The following is a 7,417-nucleotide window of genomic DNA, read 5'->3' as shown; positions in this document are numbered from 1 at the left end:
TCCATGCAAATAATTTTTATTCAAAACAGATTTTGTCAACTAATTCACAAGCACATCAAGCAAATTTATATTTTGCATTGACTGACAAAAAGACGGTGAAAAAAGTTAAATTAATTGGATACTTTTGTGTCTGAAAATCCGTCAATTATAGCAGGTCATTTAGATAATGAACGGATATGAGACGAGCCAGTTGCTTACTGCTCAGCTCATTTATTATGCGGTAAGTACCTTTTTATCACTTAAATTTCATATATGTAAAATGCGTTTTCTAGTCTGAATCATTTTGACATTTTCTTTTTTTTTCGAGTCTAAGTCCTGCGGCCATTAGTGCAGCCAGACTAGACAGTGTCCTTCTGTGTAATTTGCACCTCCCATAAGCCAGTGGGCATGCAAACATACTTATTTGTGGCTTTTTGCAGAAAAAAATACTTAAGCGTGTTTAGATGTTTTAATTTTAGAGGAAACCATAATGAACACTATAACAGCAGTTGTATGTTTTCGTTTAACTTATTTTACGATAAAATCAGAGACTACAGCTGTCAGCAGTTAATATTTGAAACTGTAAATCGATACCCAGCTTATTTGTGCTTTATAACAACAATGCCCAAACTTGACTTAGGTCGCTTTTCCAATGTCCGCACTGCAGATTTTATACTGTCTTTTACTTTATCCCAGTACCCACAATACGCTCATGGGCAATAAATATTATCCAGTTTATTATGTGTTGTTGTAGTTTGTGCAGGCGTTTATTTTATTTGCGTCTGTCGAATGCGTCAACATTTTTGTCTTTGTTGTCTTTCCACTCCCCGATTTATTTTTGTTTTTATTCGAATGTTCAATTGCGTTTATTATGCTTTTTGGTTTTATTTATCTTATTTATCATCCGACGCCTGCGAGCGTATTTCAATTATTCCATGTACTTCACTAATTCATTCGCCAATTGATTTATAGAATTCACTGAAATCTACGTGGTAATCAATGAGAAATATCCTGCGGCGGCAAATGACACCACAGCCATTTTTTCATTGAAATATTTGCATATGCGGGCCATGATGCTGGCTTTAAAATATTTTCGACGATGAAAATTAGGGGAAAGGAATAAACCAATAATAACAAAAACGATAAAGTTCACTACAACAATAAAGAAATTAAAGCGATGAAGAAAATGACAGTAAAGTATGGACAGGCTTTAAAGAGGCTGTTCGTTAAAAAAAGCCGCAACTTTTCTACATACTCAGTTGCGTCTAAAGTTATGTTTTACAATAGAAATATTTTCCTTGAACGGTTACTGAGAGCAATTTACAGAAAATTGAAGGGAAAAAATCCAGCGAGCTCAAGATAAAATACCACAGGTAGCTCGTGTCTACCCCAGAGTGTTTTGCGGGAGCTTTATTAATCTACGACCCCACAAATTTAAATCTAACCTTTGGTAAGGTATTGCAGCAGCAAAGAAATTGTTGAGAAGATTCAAACCGAAAACTGTTTTTCGGCCCAAAACTTGTGTTTTCGTCAATGTAAAATATCTCAAACTTACGGCCTTATCGGTCGTCTTTGTCTTACTTTTCATCTATTACCTTGCAATCGTTTGGGTTGCGTTTAAACCGGCAGTAGTAATACCGCAGTAGTAATTTTTGAAGCATTCCTCTGCAGACGTATCGTTCGCGTTGCCTTTTTCAATACTTTGATATTTTTCCTCTTCTTGTAAATGGTCCTGTCCAGAACTGTCTTCCTTTTGCTTTAGTATTTGGTTTAACATTGACTTGCATTTTTGTACTTATTTGCTTTCTATTCATTCTTTACTTAATCCAGGAAGTAATACCGATTAGTTTTAGCTGATAGTTTTCTACGCATTTTGCCGGCAGCTTTAAATGCTTTCAACTATAATTGTTGTATTTTATCTATATCAACTGCCTTTTTAACGGCAACAGCATTAGCTTTTCACATCTTCTTCATAACTCTAACATTTCAATTTAACTTTTGTCAGCTACACGCACACATTCGGCTGTTGGAAAATTAGTGCCATTTACGCCCGCCGGCACAACGCGTGTAACAAATTGAATTTTACGATTATTTGATTTTCACTAATATTTCTGAACTTTTTTCTTTACTTCACAAAGCGATGATTTCTTTTGTCAAAGCGTTTCTTGCTGCTGTCACAAGACCTTTCTGCCTCGCAGCACTGCAGTTTTTATTTGTCACATTGACCGAGTGAATGGGTATTATCGATGCGCTTGAAATAAAATAAGAAGAATTAAATTTTTAAATTTATTTTATTTTTAACTGCTTGCTAATACTTAGTAGTCGTTGCTGAGTTATTTTCAAGTAAAACAATTTTAACGCAAATCATTTGCTAAAAGTAACAACCGAAGAAAGATTGTGTAAGTAAGTGAGGAAATGATAAAAAAAAAGATATCGTGTTTCTAGAGCAGCATATTCGCTGTCATTTATTGCCATCAATAAACCATTTTCAACTATGTTTAAGATTTTTATTGCACCAAATCGAGTGTAAAATGCGTGGAAATATGAAAAATTCAACACACACGAGAAGTACAAAAATTGCAAAGAAATATGCAAGTCATGTCTGTATGTAAGTATGTATGTACTTCGGGCGCTGACTCACGACATGTCTTTACTAGCTTGACTTACGCTTTTTGCTTCTCGCACGCACAGTTTCTCATAACTTTATTAAATTTAACTTTGAAGGCAGTTTCATTCATAAATCGTAGTCTAATGCAATCGGTAGAATGATGTTTGTCTTTACGATCCTTTTGCTATGATTACACGGTGCAACAAAAAAGCCCCGAAACTACATAAATTCAGTGCAGATTGTAGATAGGGTCGAGTACAACACAAAAATTGGTTTTTCATAGTTCCTGAATAATAATCGAATTGTGGTTTCGTTAGGGACAAAAAATAACTGTTAACTGTCCAAATTCTGAAATTTAACGAAAACGTTGTTTCATAACAGTTATTACAATAAATAAAAAAAATAAGAAATATTTTTTCCGTTGCCGATAAGAATTATTTCGTTACGCTTACTTTTAAAGTTGCTTGATAACTGTTATTGCCCGACGTTTATTTTTTACGTTCCTTGATAACAGTTACTGCCCGATGTTTTTTTTATGTTGTCGGATAAGAGTTATTTCAATCTCTCACTTTTATTTCATCATCTTTATCTTATTCTCCATCTCCATCTTCATCAATATACTAATCTTACAACGTTTACCAGACAACGTGAAAAATAAACATTGTAAAATAACTCTTATCAAGCAACGTAAAAAATAAACGTTGGGAAATAACTCTTACCGGCAACGGAAAAAATATTTCTTCGGCATAACAGTTATCAGATAACATAAAAAAAAAACGTTGGGCTATAACTCTTATCAACGAAATAAAAAATATTTCTCATCTAATAACTGCTATGGAGCAACGTTTTTGCAATAAAACTTATAACTGTTATGTCCCTGGTTTTTGTACTAGATTCATTTATCTATTAACTGCTTGACTATTTTTCATCCGAATGAAGCATGTTTAAACCTTTAAAATGATGTAATGTTGTAGCAATTTGTAGGAAGATTTGGATTGTTGGCAGTTTTCATCGGTTAAAATTTAAAAACCCCCTATTTCCCTAATTTTTTCAACTTCAACCCTAACTTCTTTTAAACATGTCTATGAAAATTGCCACTTAATGAAATCGGATTAAAAATGCCGAAGTTAAGCGATTTAACTTGAGTTTATATGTGTGTATATATGGAACTTTCAAATTTTTCAACCTGGTAATAACTCCCGAAATTCGGTCGACTCCGTTAAAGAAATACTTACTGGTATTTTAGTATTTAAACTAAAGTAAAATATAAAATGTGATATTCATGAATATACTTAATTATTTAGCTCAAAATTTATTTAAAGAACTTCGTTGAAGATAACATTTAATCTTGTATTTCTAGAGACCTGAGAAACTTAACTTAATTTTTAAGATATTGAAAGACCTTACTCTACTCATAGCTATAATCATCTCTAGGGTTGAGTCCAACCTTCTACAATGTCTGTCCAAGGGTTTTATTGATCGTAATCGCAAACGCAATTATCAGTGGAAGTTCCATGCCCTATTCAGTTTCATACTTTTAAACTAAAGGTTTATTAACCCTTCCAGGAAACAAAATCAACTGCTGAATGTATACATTTTTATATATGGATGCCAGCTAATTTTGGACCGCTCATTTCAAAAACGAAATCAAAGATTTTATAAAGCTCTTAGTTTTACCGTTATTCATCGCCTATTATATTGTACAATGCTAGCCTTAAGAGTTCGTAGAAGAGAAAGTGATCATAACTATTTTTATTTACTTTTTTCGCAAAAAATATTTCGAAACTATGAGTAATACCTATGTTTTTTCCAATCCCAATCCCACTGAAAATCGGTTAAAAAATTTCTACTTTGGAACTAAAATGTTACTACAATTTTTTTATCTTTGAAAGTTTTGGAGGACTCTGGCAGGACGTGGCATTGACCCAATACATCCCAGTTTGACGATAAAATTCGATAATTTGACACATATCGATTATTCGATGAATTTTAAAAGCACTTAAATTCGATAACTCCAAGAAAATTGATAACTCGACTAATTCCAATAATTTTCAATAGCTATGTTAGCTTGATAAATGTCGGTTACTCAAAAGTGTATATGTATATGTATCTCGATATAAATTGGTAACTCGATAAACGTTGCATACTTCTATTAATTTCGATAACTGGGTTAATTTTGATAGCTGAATATCTTTTGAAATAGATGGACAAATTCTAATAATTTGTTACACTTTGGTATTACGATAAAATTTTAAAAGAAATGATAACTCGATAAACTTATTTAATTTTGAAATTTCGATAACTCGATATAACTGAAAATTTTGAAAATTCCAGGACGTTAGATTCGACATATCAACAAATTTCTAATCAATAAATATCGACAACTCTGTAAGTTGAAAGAATTCGATTCATTACGATAACTCGATAAATTTTCATAAATAATGACAACTCAAGAAATATTGATCGATAACTCAATAAAAATTCATCAATACATTTCGATAACTATTAGCTTAGATGATTGGAAAAGTTTCGGTAACTTTTGATAACAAAATTTTTTGTAACTGATCTAATCGAAATATTTCAATAATTGTTCCTACCCTTTCAGTTACCCAAATTCTTATGTATTTCTCATTGTTTGCGTTTTGATCTTTATCTTTAACTTTGTCTTAAATTTTTCATCACTTATTTCTTCATATCACATTTATCTCTAGTGAATACCTGATCTATGGTGGATTTGCCAGGTCTACAGCCACACCGATAAGGTCCAATCAGCTCGTTGATAGTGGGCTTCAGTATTTTACACAATAGGATTGATTAAACCTTTGAAACTATGCTTAGAAGTCTGATCCCGCGGTAGTTCGCGCGTATGGCGGGATCGCCTTTCTTGTGGATTGGGCTGAGCACACTTAAATTCCAGTCGCCGGTCATGCGTTCGTCTGCCCATATTCTGCATCAAAGCTGATACGTGCACCTTATTAGCTCCTCACCGCCGAGCACGAGTTTTATATCGTGTAGGGGGCAACGCTCATATGTTCATAAAAGAGATCCTTGGACACATCGCCTTCTCTTCCGTCGAATCATGGGCGCCGATAAGCGAGATATTGAAGAATCTCTCTTATACTTCGCATGCAGGTGTCATAATTCGATGGGCGAAATACTCGCAGGATGAGGGGAACTCATTATATAAATTTGTTACTGCGCCAAGAAGGTGAGACTATATGTAAATTCAGACAAGGCGGTCTCCATAATATTCTCGAAGAAATACAAGATACCGCATTGCAAAGCAATGTGATTGGTCTGGGTAATGAATATAATTAAGGATTGATTTATGTGTACATATATCCCTAAACTCAGCCTATTTGCGATATTACGGAAATTCTAGGAAATATGTATAAATTTATCTATTTAAGGTCTATTCTAAGATTCCCCATAGAAATTCTCGTTGGCTATAAGTAAGCAATGAACATAAATACAAAACAACAGCGCTATGCAACCAAAACTTAAGGCCGGGGATGTTTGGGTTGGGTTTGAGGAAGGTGGAGGAACATATTGCCACTGTTCGATGTTGCTGTTGTTATCGCTGATACTGAAGCTGTTGCTGTTGCTGTTGCTGCTGTGACTGTAACTGTCATTATCGATAAGAGGGCTACTTGCTTTTACAGCTTGCCTAATTGAAATTGATTAGCAGTCTAAGGATGGCCATTGAAGGGGCGAAGGAGGCTGGGTGCTCAAAGGAGCTGCTGATTGTCCTTCAGTGATATCGATAAGAGCGTCGGCAGGAGCAGATGACTGCTTTGCGTGTGATTGTTATGGCAGTTGTGTTGTTGTGTTGTTGTGGTAATGGCCATAAACGCTGCTTGTCAGCTCGTCAAGAGGCATTAGCTCCTTTTCTGTTGCTGTTGTTGCCTTTTCTGCTGCTGTCATATGTATCTGATGATGGTGTCAATTTGTTCTTACTTTGACTGGCGTTCATGGCGTTCTTGTTGTTGTGCACATGCGAGGAGCCGTACTCACTGCTTTGGATGGGCGTGCGTGGGTTAAGTGCAGGTGTATTTGTAAGCATGCCGCTTAATCTCGCATTACACAAATGCTTTTGACATTTACAATTATCAAAGATCTCCACACGAGCTTAGATGATGTTGATGTTAACCCTTAGGCAGGCTTTACAGCATTTACGATACACGCAGAATTTCGTCAGTTGAACTATGGAGATTTTCATTAAAGGTACAAGTTAGCAAATATGAAATTTCTTAAATAATTTTAAAATAATAGGAAATTAACAATTTAGTTGCAAAGTGGAATTTCTCAGAAGAACTAAATTTTTTGTAACCTGAAACCAGGCTATGTGCGCCCGGTGAAAAAATAAATATTTCGATGAGCTGCCCGGCCATCTAAACTTAAAATAATTGCAGGCTTAATGTATTACTACATATGTACATACATATCTAATTGAAAGTAATCGTGTGAACTCATGCACGATGATTAATTCTCACAAGCTTACGCTTAGTATTACGAAATTTCGAAGAGTGTGTTCATACCTAATTACATACATACATACATACATATCTATGCAAATACATATCCACGAATTGTCTAAACATGTGTTTAACGTTTGGCCTCTGTCCGGCAACAAAGTTGTGAAGGCAAGCTGTGCGATTGCCATTGTCGGCAAAGTTGTCAGCGCCAACCGAAACAGGACCATAAAATAAATAAACATACATACATACATATTTGCAACTCATGCATTGCACAATGCAAAAGCAACAATAGCAAAAACAACAGCAAATCGCCAATCCCAAATTCAATGAGGAACAACAATGAGCTAAATGC

Source organism: Rhagoletis pomonella, unplaced genomic scaffold (genome assembly GCF_013731165.1).
Source record: "Rhagoletis pomonella isolate Grant_MI unplaced genomic scaffold, Rhpom_1.0 Rhpom_scaffold_00001, whole genome shotgun sequence".
NCBI lineage: Eukaryota > Metazoa > Arthropoda > Insecta > Diptera > Tephritidae > Rhagoletis > Rhagoletis pomonella.
Note: the sequence above shows the minus strand (reverse complement) of the source record.